The sequence below is a fragment of the Orycteropus afer genome, unplaced genomic scaffold (genome assembly GCF_000298275.1).
Source record: "Orycteropus afer afer isolate SDZICR_OR568_19922 unplaced genomic scaffold, OryAfe1.0 scaffold00036, whole genome shotgun sequence".
NCBI lineage: Eukaryota > Metazoa > Chordata > Mammalia > Tubulidentata > Orycteropodidae > Orycteropus > Orycteropus afer.
In genome coordinates this window covers 5,659,394-5,667,177 of record NW_006921623.1, presented here as the reverse complement: position 1 = coordinate 5,667,177, position 7,784 = coordinate 5,659,394, and positions in this window count along the sequence as shown.

Sequence of the window (7,784 nt, the reverse complement as noted above, 5' to 3'; positions counted from 1 at the left end):
CTGCCTCGGAAACCCAAGGAGGGGTCGCTATGAGTCAGGGCTGACTCGACGGCACATAACAACAACAACAACAACATAGTGAACAGTTTCACATGTTTTTCATCATAACATAATTAAGCAAGGAAGGTTGAGCAATTTACTTCCATAGAGATACTGCCTCTGAAACCCAAGGAGGGGTCACTATGAGTCAGATACGACTCGACAGCAGTGAGTTTGGTTTAGTTTTTGGAAGCCTGTCCTTATCTTGCTTATTGGGTAGTCCACCCCTGCACCTCTCAGTGGGAGATAATAAGTAATGCAAAGCAGTGTAGCAATGAGGATGGTAGAAAGGAGGTCACTACTGCCAGCACTCCTTTCTCCGATACCTTTCCCCTCATTAGGATCTAGTCAAGGAGACACCGCTGGTTTGTGGATTTCAGCCCAGCTGGAGGGTTGCTTCTCTGCAATCTTGGCTGGGCTTCCTGGAATTAGAAGCTGGAGCTAGATGAGATCAGAACAAGTGTCCAAGGAAGAAAGCCTCGTAGGACAGACTCTCACTCCTCAGAGCAACCCAGTCCCCCAATGGCTCTGATTATTCTTGATCCCAGGAGTTTAGGCCCCACTGGTAGAGGGTACTCAGGCCAGCAGCATTGCTAAGACCTCCTGGGAAAGAGGACATCTAGCTCAAATCTAGCTTCCTTAGGGCCAGCTCAGGGGTCCTCACCCATCCTTTCACTCACTTTCTTGGTCCCTAGCATCAAAATCTGGCTCAAAAGTCCTGCAAATGCAGTTTCTTCTCAGTTATCTGCTGATGGGCTCTGACCCAGGTTGTGTGGAGAAGATGTTAGGGCTAATGTGGAAGGGAACTGTGTGTAAGATATGTCTAAGCCAGACCCAAGCCATAGTATTTTCAACAGTCTCATATGCATGCAAAAGCTGGACAATGAATAAGGAAGACTGAAGAACTGATACCTTTGAATTAAGGTGTAGGCAAAGAATATTGAATATGCTAGGGACTTCCAGAAGAACAAATCTATCTTGGAAGAAGTATAGCCAGAATGCTCTTTAGAAGCAAGAATGGCCAGACTTCATCTCAACATACTTTGGTTATGATATCTGGTGGGATCAATTCCTAGAGAAGCACATCATACTTGGTAAAGTAGAGGGTCAAAGAGTAAGAGAAAAACCTTCAACAAGATGGATTGACACCGTGGCTACAACAACAGATTCAAACACAGCAATGATTATGAGGATGGTGCAAGACTGAGCAGTGTTTCATTCTGTTTACCTAGGGTCACTATGAGTTACAATTATGTACTAACAACAACAACAACCTCTAGGGACCAAAGTTACATACAGATGCTTGGGGTGTGTTTCTTGAGGTAATGGTGGCGTCTCAGATCTGTGCTGTTTTTCTTTAGAAACTCACTGCTGTTGAGTTGATTCCAACTCATAACTATGCTATAGGACATAGTCAAACTGCCCCATAGGGTTCCGGGGGCTGTAATATTTTATGTAAGCAGACTCCCACATCTTTCTCTGCAGGAGAAGCTGGTGGAGTGGCTGGTGGATTAGTAGCCAAGTCATTTAACCACTGCACCAGCAGGGCTCCTCTTTTCTTTAGAGCATTTTTAATTCTAGTACCCCAAGTGATTCTCCTAAGAAGGCCCTGTGGTTTGTATTAGCTTTTTTATATAGATAAGGAAATGGAGGCTTCAAGAAGTGAAGCTGTTCTCCCAGTTAATGACAGGGCTAGGATAAGAGTCTGAGCCTCCTGATTCCAACTCCACACCTCCCTTCATCTTTTCCTGAGAGCACAAATGCCAACATCCAGTCCAGGAGGATATTTTTCCAGAGGCATCTCCTACGCACCCACACAGCCTTAACCCTAAAGCCCCAAGCCCTCTTCCCTAAAGCCCACCTTAGCCAGGAGACACAAGTCTAGGTCTCTTTGTGAGTCTTCAGTCAATGGAAGAGGCCATTCTTCTTCTGGAAGCGGTCACTGTGATTTCTGTAAACCCCCAGCCAGTTTGAATGTCATCTCCTCTGGCAAGCTCTCTACCTTCCAACACCTTCCTCTCTGCTTCTATAGTCTTGTGCTCAAGCATGTCAACACATTATATATTGTCTCCAATTATTTGTTTACAAGTCTGCCTCATCTGCAGACTGTGAGGTCATTTGAAGTAAGATATTGTCTTGGACATCCTGGTGACCTGTACAAGACAGTCCAGAAATTACCCAAAACCAGACTCAGCTGGGGTCTCTAGCAGCCCTTCTGGAGCCCTGGCTCTGGACCTGTTATGGCTTCTTCCTAGAGCTCAGGACCTGGAAGATTCCCAAGGAGGAAGATGAGGGATCTTTAGTTTTGCCTGGCAACTCCCATCCATAGCTGATTATCCCACCCAAAAACAGAAGTTGCCAATCCGAGCCTGTTCAGTCTTAGGACTAAAGGACAACACGCACAGGCAAGACACTATCCCCCAGGGCCAGCCAGAGGGCCATCTTTGGTCAAAGATCAGGTGAATGGCCAGTTCAAGGTGAAGGTAGAAGCACCTGGTGGGCACTGTATGGTAACAGAGTGCATGGTCAGCAGTCCACAAAGACAGGGAGTAAGCTTCTGCCCATGTGTCTGCCTACAGATATCAGTGACTGGGCCACCCAGAAAGGCCAAAGGCAGGTTCTGCATCTAGGTAAAGATAAACCAGTTGCTGTTGAGTCGATTCCAACTCACAACCATGTGCATCAGAGTAGAACTGTGTTCCGTAGGGTATTCAATGACTGACTTTTTTGGAAGGAGATCACCAGGCCTTTCCTTCAAGGTGCCTCTGGGTGCACTTGAAGCTCCAAGCTTTCAGCTTGCACCTGCATATATTAACCATTTGCACCTCACCCCAGGAACTCCTAGGTGAAGCTAGGGACTGGCTATTGGCAGAGTGACATAAAAACACATGCTCAATTCATGCATACTGAGTGAACAAATGGACCACCACCCTCATTTAAAGCCCAGGCTGGGTGCCTCTGCAGTGTCCCAGCACCCAGAGAAAGGAGACTCAACCCTTTAACTGCACAGAGGCTGCCTCCCTGCCACTGCAGCTTATTGGGAAATCAATAAGGGCCCTGCCTGGGCAGGCTGACACGCTGTATACAGGCCTTCTGCAAACACAATCATCTCCTCAGTTATTAATGGGCCCCGCTCGCTGCCTCTTCATTAGTGCTCAAATATCAACAGAAAACCATTTACTTACCATGGGCTCTTGCTCGCACCGAGCAAATTTGGACAGGGCTAGTCAAACAGGGAGCTTGTTGTTGGGCTAATGACAGAGCCCAGTGTAAAGTTTAGCGCAGCAGAAGCAGGCAGAGATGGCAGCAGCCTGCCCCTGCCCCAAGGGGCAGCCCAGCCTGAGCTGGGCAGGGGAGGGGTGCACTGCCCGAGAGAGTGCATGTCCTAGTCCTGAGGCCATGCCTCCACATGCTGTGGTCCTACACAAGAGCTGTGCTAAGCTCTTCACACCTAGTGCTTAATCATTATCTCTTCAGATTTTCCTGTCTTCCCTGGGAACTATGCATGATCAGAATTGCAAAATAATGTAGAGCAGTGGCTGAGAATGTGGGCTAGACAGTTCAGATCCCAGAACTGGCGAGGTGCAAATTATTTGGCCTAAGTTTCAGTTTTCAGATCTGTAAAATGGCAATTATTCATCCTTATCTCATTGAAGGCACTCTGGTGACATAGTAGTAAAAGTATTTGGCTGCTAACCAAAGGACAGCAGTTCAAACCCACCAGCGACTCCACAGGAGAATGATGAAGCAGTCTGCTTCTGTAAAGATGGACAGCCTCAGAAGCCCTATGGGGCAGTTCTACTCTATACCATAGGGTCGCTATGAGTCAGAATCTACTCAATGATAGTAGGTTTGGTTTTTAGTATCTCACTGAGGTGGTGTGAAAATGAAATGAGATGAGGCACAGCACATAGCAAATGCTTACTACCTAGACTCCTCCCTTGTAGACAGGAAAACTGGGCTCAGAAGAATTAGATACTCTTTCCCAAGAATGTGTGCCTGGGAAGTGGTAGAGCCAGTCTGGAACCCATGACTTCCAAGTACAGGTTCACAGTGCTGGCCCACAGCACCTTTCTAGTGCTCTATGCTGTGGTATGCATCCCATGAGCCCAGTTTGCCTCAAGACCAGTATCCCACCCCTGGGTGGCTAGAGCTGCCCTGAGCCAACAGCATGTACCAGCCTAGTGTCTGACATACCCCTAGAAGGCCCCTCACTTACCCTCCTCCACATGCTCTGGCATCTGTTCCCTATATCTCTGATGGAATGCAGACTGAGGGAAAACCTGGGGGGCTCGTTTTCTTCATCCTCATCCCCAACCCTGGCCTCCCAGAAAGTGTTGCCTCTTCCTCAAGGTCTTCCCAGATCAATCCATTTGGGCCTTGAAAGGGAAGAACCTCAAAAGCCTATGTCCCTCTGCCCAATGGCCCAGGCTTGGGGAAGGTGTCTTATCAGTCGCTGGCTCTCAGCCAGTCAAGCTGTGCTGGTACTTGGGCTTGCCTGGGGTCTGGGCAGTTACCCATTTAATTTAATACTCTCAAGTTGAGCCCAAAAGTCACCAGAAAGACCAACCTCTGTTGGCTACAAAAATCAGAAGGGACAAGAGGAGTGGGCAGAGAGTGGAAAATTTTATTATTGGAGCCGCAACGTTCACCTTTCTGCCAGGCTTCACATCATGTGCCCACTGCAAACTATTGCCAAGCATCTTTGCAGTAGCATGGCACCCCTATGCTGGGCCCTGGGGATGCCAAGGTTATTAGAATACAAGCTGTGCCTGTGAGGGATTTGGCTCTTTTATAGGAGATACACAACCAAACATAACCACTCTGGTCAGAGCTATGAGGCCCACAGAAAGGACCTTAGGAACATGGGCAAAGAACTGGGTTCTTTCTGAATAGTCAAGGAAGATTTCATAAAGTTTGAATATTCAAGCACAGGCTGGAACAATCAGAATGCGTTTCCAGTCAAGAAAGAAGAGAGGGCTTTCTAGGCCATGATAACAGCATGTGTGGACAGGGAGGTATGAAAGACACAACACAGTTGAAAAGTAGTCATGCTTAGGAGGAGGAGAAGAGGATGAAGATGGAGAGGGAAAGGGGGTTGATGATCTTTCTATCTATCCTACAATATGGCACTCTGGTGGTAATCAGTAGGTGTAGAAAGCTGGCAGCACTAATTCAGTCTCTATTTGAATACTTCTTGTGATGAGGAACTCACTCTCCCATAAGCCAATCCATTCTGTGTCAGTTTCCTTAGCAGTGAAGCAATACTCCTGCTTCCCCAAAACCTAAAGCAGCCCCTGGGGCAACACAAGGAACAGATCGTTAATTCATTCATCCTTCAAAACATTTACTGAGTGCTTACTATATGCCTGTAGTGCATATACGTAAGTGAAAAAGAAAGATGAGCCTTGCGTCTACCAACAGATGAATGGATAAACAAGATGTGCCATATCCATGCATTGGAATATTGTTCCACCATAAAGAGAAATGACAATCTGATACATGCTAAGGCATGGATAAACCTTGAAAATAGTATGCTGAATAGAATAAGTCATTCACAAAAGGACAAACACTATATGCACCTACTTATGTGAAATATCTAGAATAGACAAATGATTAGAGACAAAAAGGAGATGAGTGGTTATGAGGGCTGGGGGGAAGGGAGGAAATGGGGAATAATTGCTTAAGGAGTATGAAGTTTTTTTCAGGGGGATGTTGAAAAGTTTTGCAAATAAATAGTGATGATATTTGCTTTAAAAAAACAAAAAAGGTGATCCCTGCCATCAAGGAGCTTTATTCTGGAGGGGGTGCAAGAACAATACACATATAAATAATCACGTAAGAAGGTCATTTCCACTACAGACAAGTACTAAAGGAAAGGAGCTTTGAGCTACAATGGAAAGTACCTGTGGAGGCATGGGGGAAATATTTAGTCTGTTGTGGCCAGAGGTCCATCTGATGAAGGAAAGGGAGAACAGGAGGACTCTGGGTATGGGGCTTAACAGATGGGTGTGTGGTGGTGCCCTGACTGAGATGAGAAAGACTGTGGCAGGTGAGAATAAACAAGTGGTCAACTGTACCCACCCTCCAGGTATACCTTATAACTGTGCCATGAGGTGTGCAGCCTCACACATGCCCAGACACCAGTGGGTGCCCGCCAGCACACCTGGTGCACCTGCTCTCATGTACACTTGCTCACTCCTCTTCTCTGAGCACACACTCACACATCACACATGTATGGCCTTGCTCACCACAGAAATGAATGTACTTGCAAGGTACACATGTGCTGGACCTGACCCCCAGGATTTTCCATCCTCATAACACAAACGGAAGGAGCTCTGGTAGCATAGTGCCTAAGGCATTTGACTGCTAACCAGAAGGTATGCAGTTCAAACCCACCAGCCACTCCATGGAAGGAAGACTGGGCAATTTACTTCTGTAAAGATTTACCACCTCGGAAAGTGAATGGGAGTTGCTATGAGTTGAGCCGGAATCAACTCGACGGCAGTGAGTTCGGTTTTTTGGAAGCACAAATGGTTCTATTGCACAGAATACAGGTGTGACTTTGGTTTGCTCCTGAATCCTCCTTTGTTCATGCACACCTTTGGTCTTTGCTGTGCTCACTAGTTCATTTGCTTTTCTAACCTCCGCTAATGTGCATGTCCACCCCAGGGTGACTGTATTGTGTATTTCCCCCAGGGAGAAAGAAATTCTGACGCTTGAATCATTTGAATCTGTGGCACTAAAAGGTCTCCTGACCAGAAGGAACAAGAAAATGTCACTGGCTGAAGGGAACAATTTGAATGCAAAATGCCACCTTCTAATGATTGCACCTTTTGCTATAACAGCCAGCAAAAAGACACTTAGCTCTTTCCCAGGGGCTAGATTCTGATCAAACAGTTTTGTGCTTCCTTTTGCTTCCCCATTTCCCACAGAATGAGGTGCACAGTCCCTCCTCTGGCTCTTCGTGCCAGTAGTGCATACCAGCCCCAGCCCATGCTCCCTCCTGAGGAAAGGGAAGAGTGAGGCTGGGCCAGCACCCTTAGGCTGGCCCTCCTGGGGCCTCTGTTGCCATGGAGCTGAGTTCCTCCACCCCCAGGCAGTGACTAGCATGGGGGCTTCTTGCTCAGTCAACTTTAAACCAGGACCTTGTGTTAGGAGCCCTCCTTAGGGCTCTCAGAGCACCCTATGCTTTCCCTATCACTGCACCCCCCTCCATATGGAAATCTCCTCTTTGCTTTCTCTCTCCTCTACTGGGCTGTATGCTGCACAAGAGGAGAGATCATATACATTTTGTTCAATACTGTGCACCCAGAATCTAGCATGGGACCTGGCACACCCCAGATAGTCAATAATATTTATTGAGTGGATGAAAAGGAACAGAATGAAGGGAGGAAGACCTACATTCCCTTTATGCAGGGTAGAGGAGAGCATGTCTACTTTTCCCAGACTACTGTGGTCCAAAGGAGCTCCCAGAGTGCAGCCAGTCCATCTCTCATTCTATCTTAATTCTCTAGGGCTGCTATAACAGAAATACCACAGGTGGATGGTTTTAACAAACAGGAATTTATTCTCTTCCAGTTTAAGTGGCTGAAAGTCCAAATTCAGAGAGCCAACTCTAGGGGCTGAGTGAAGGTCCCTTGACCTTGAGCTTCAGCTCTGCCTCTTATTTCAAGTCCACTGGTGTGTTAGATTGGGTTCTCTAGAGAAACACAAAAAACCAGCAAGGTATATATATATATATA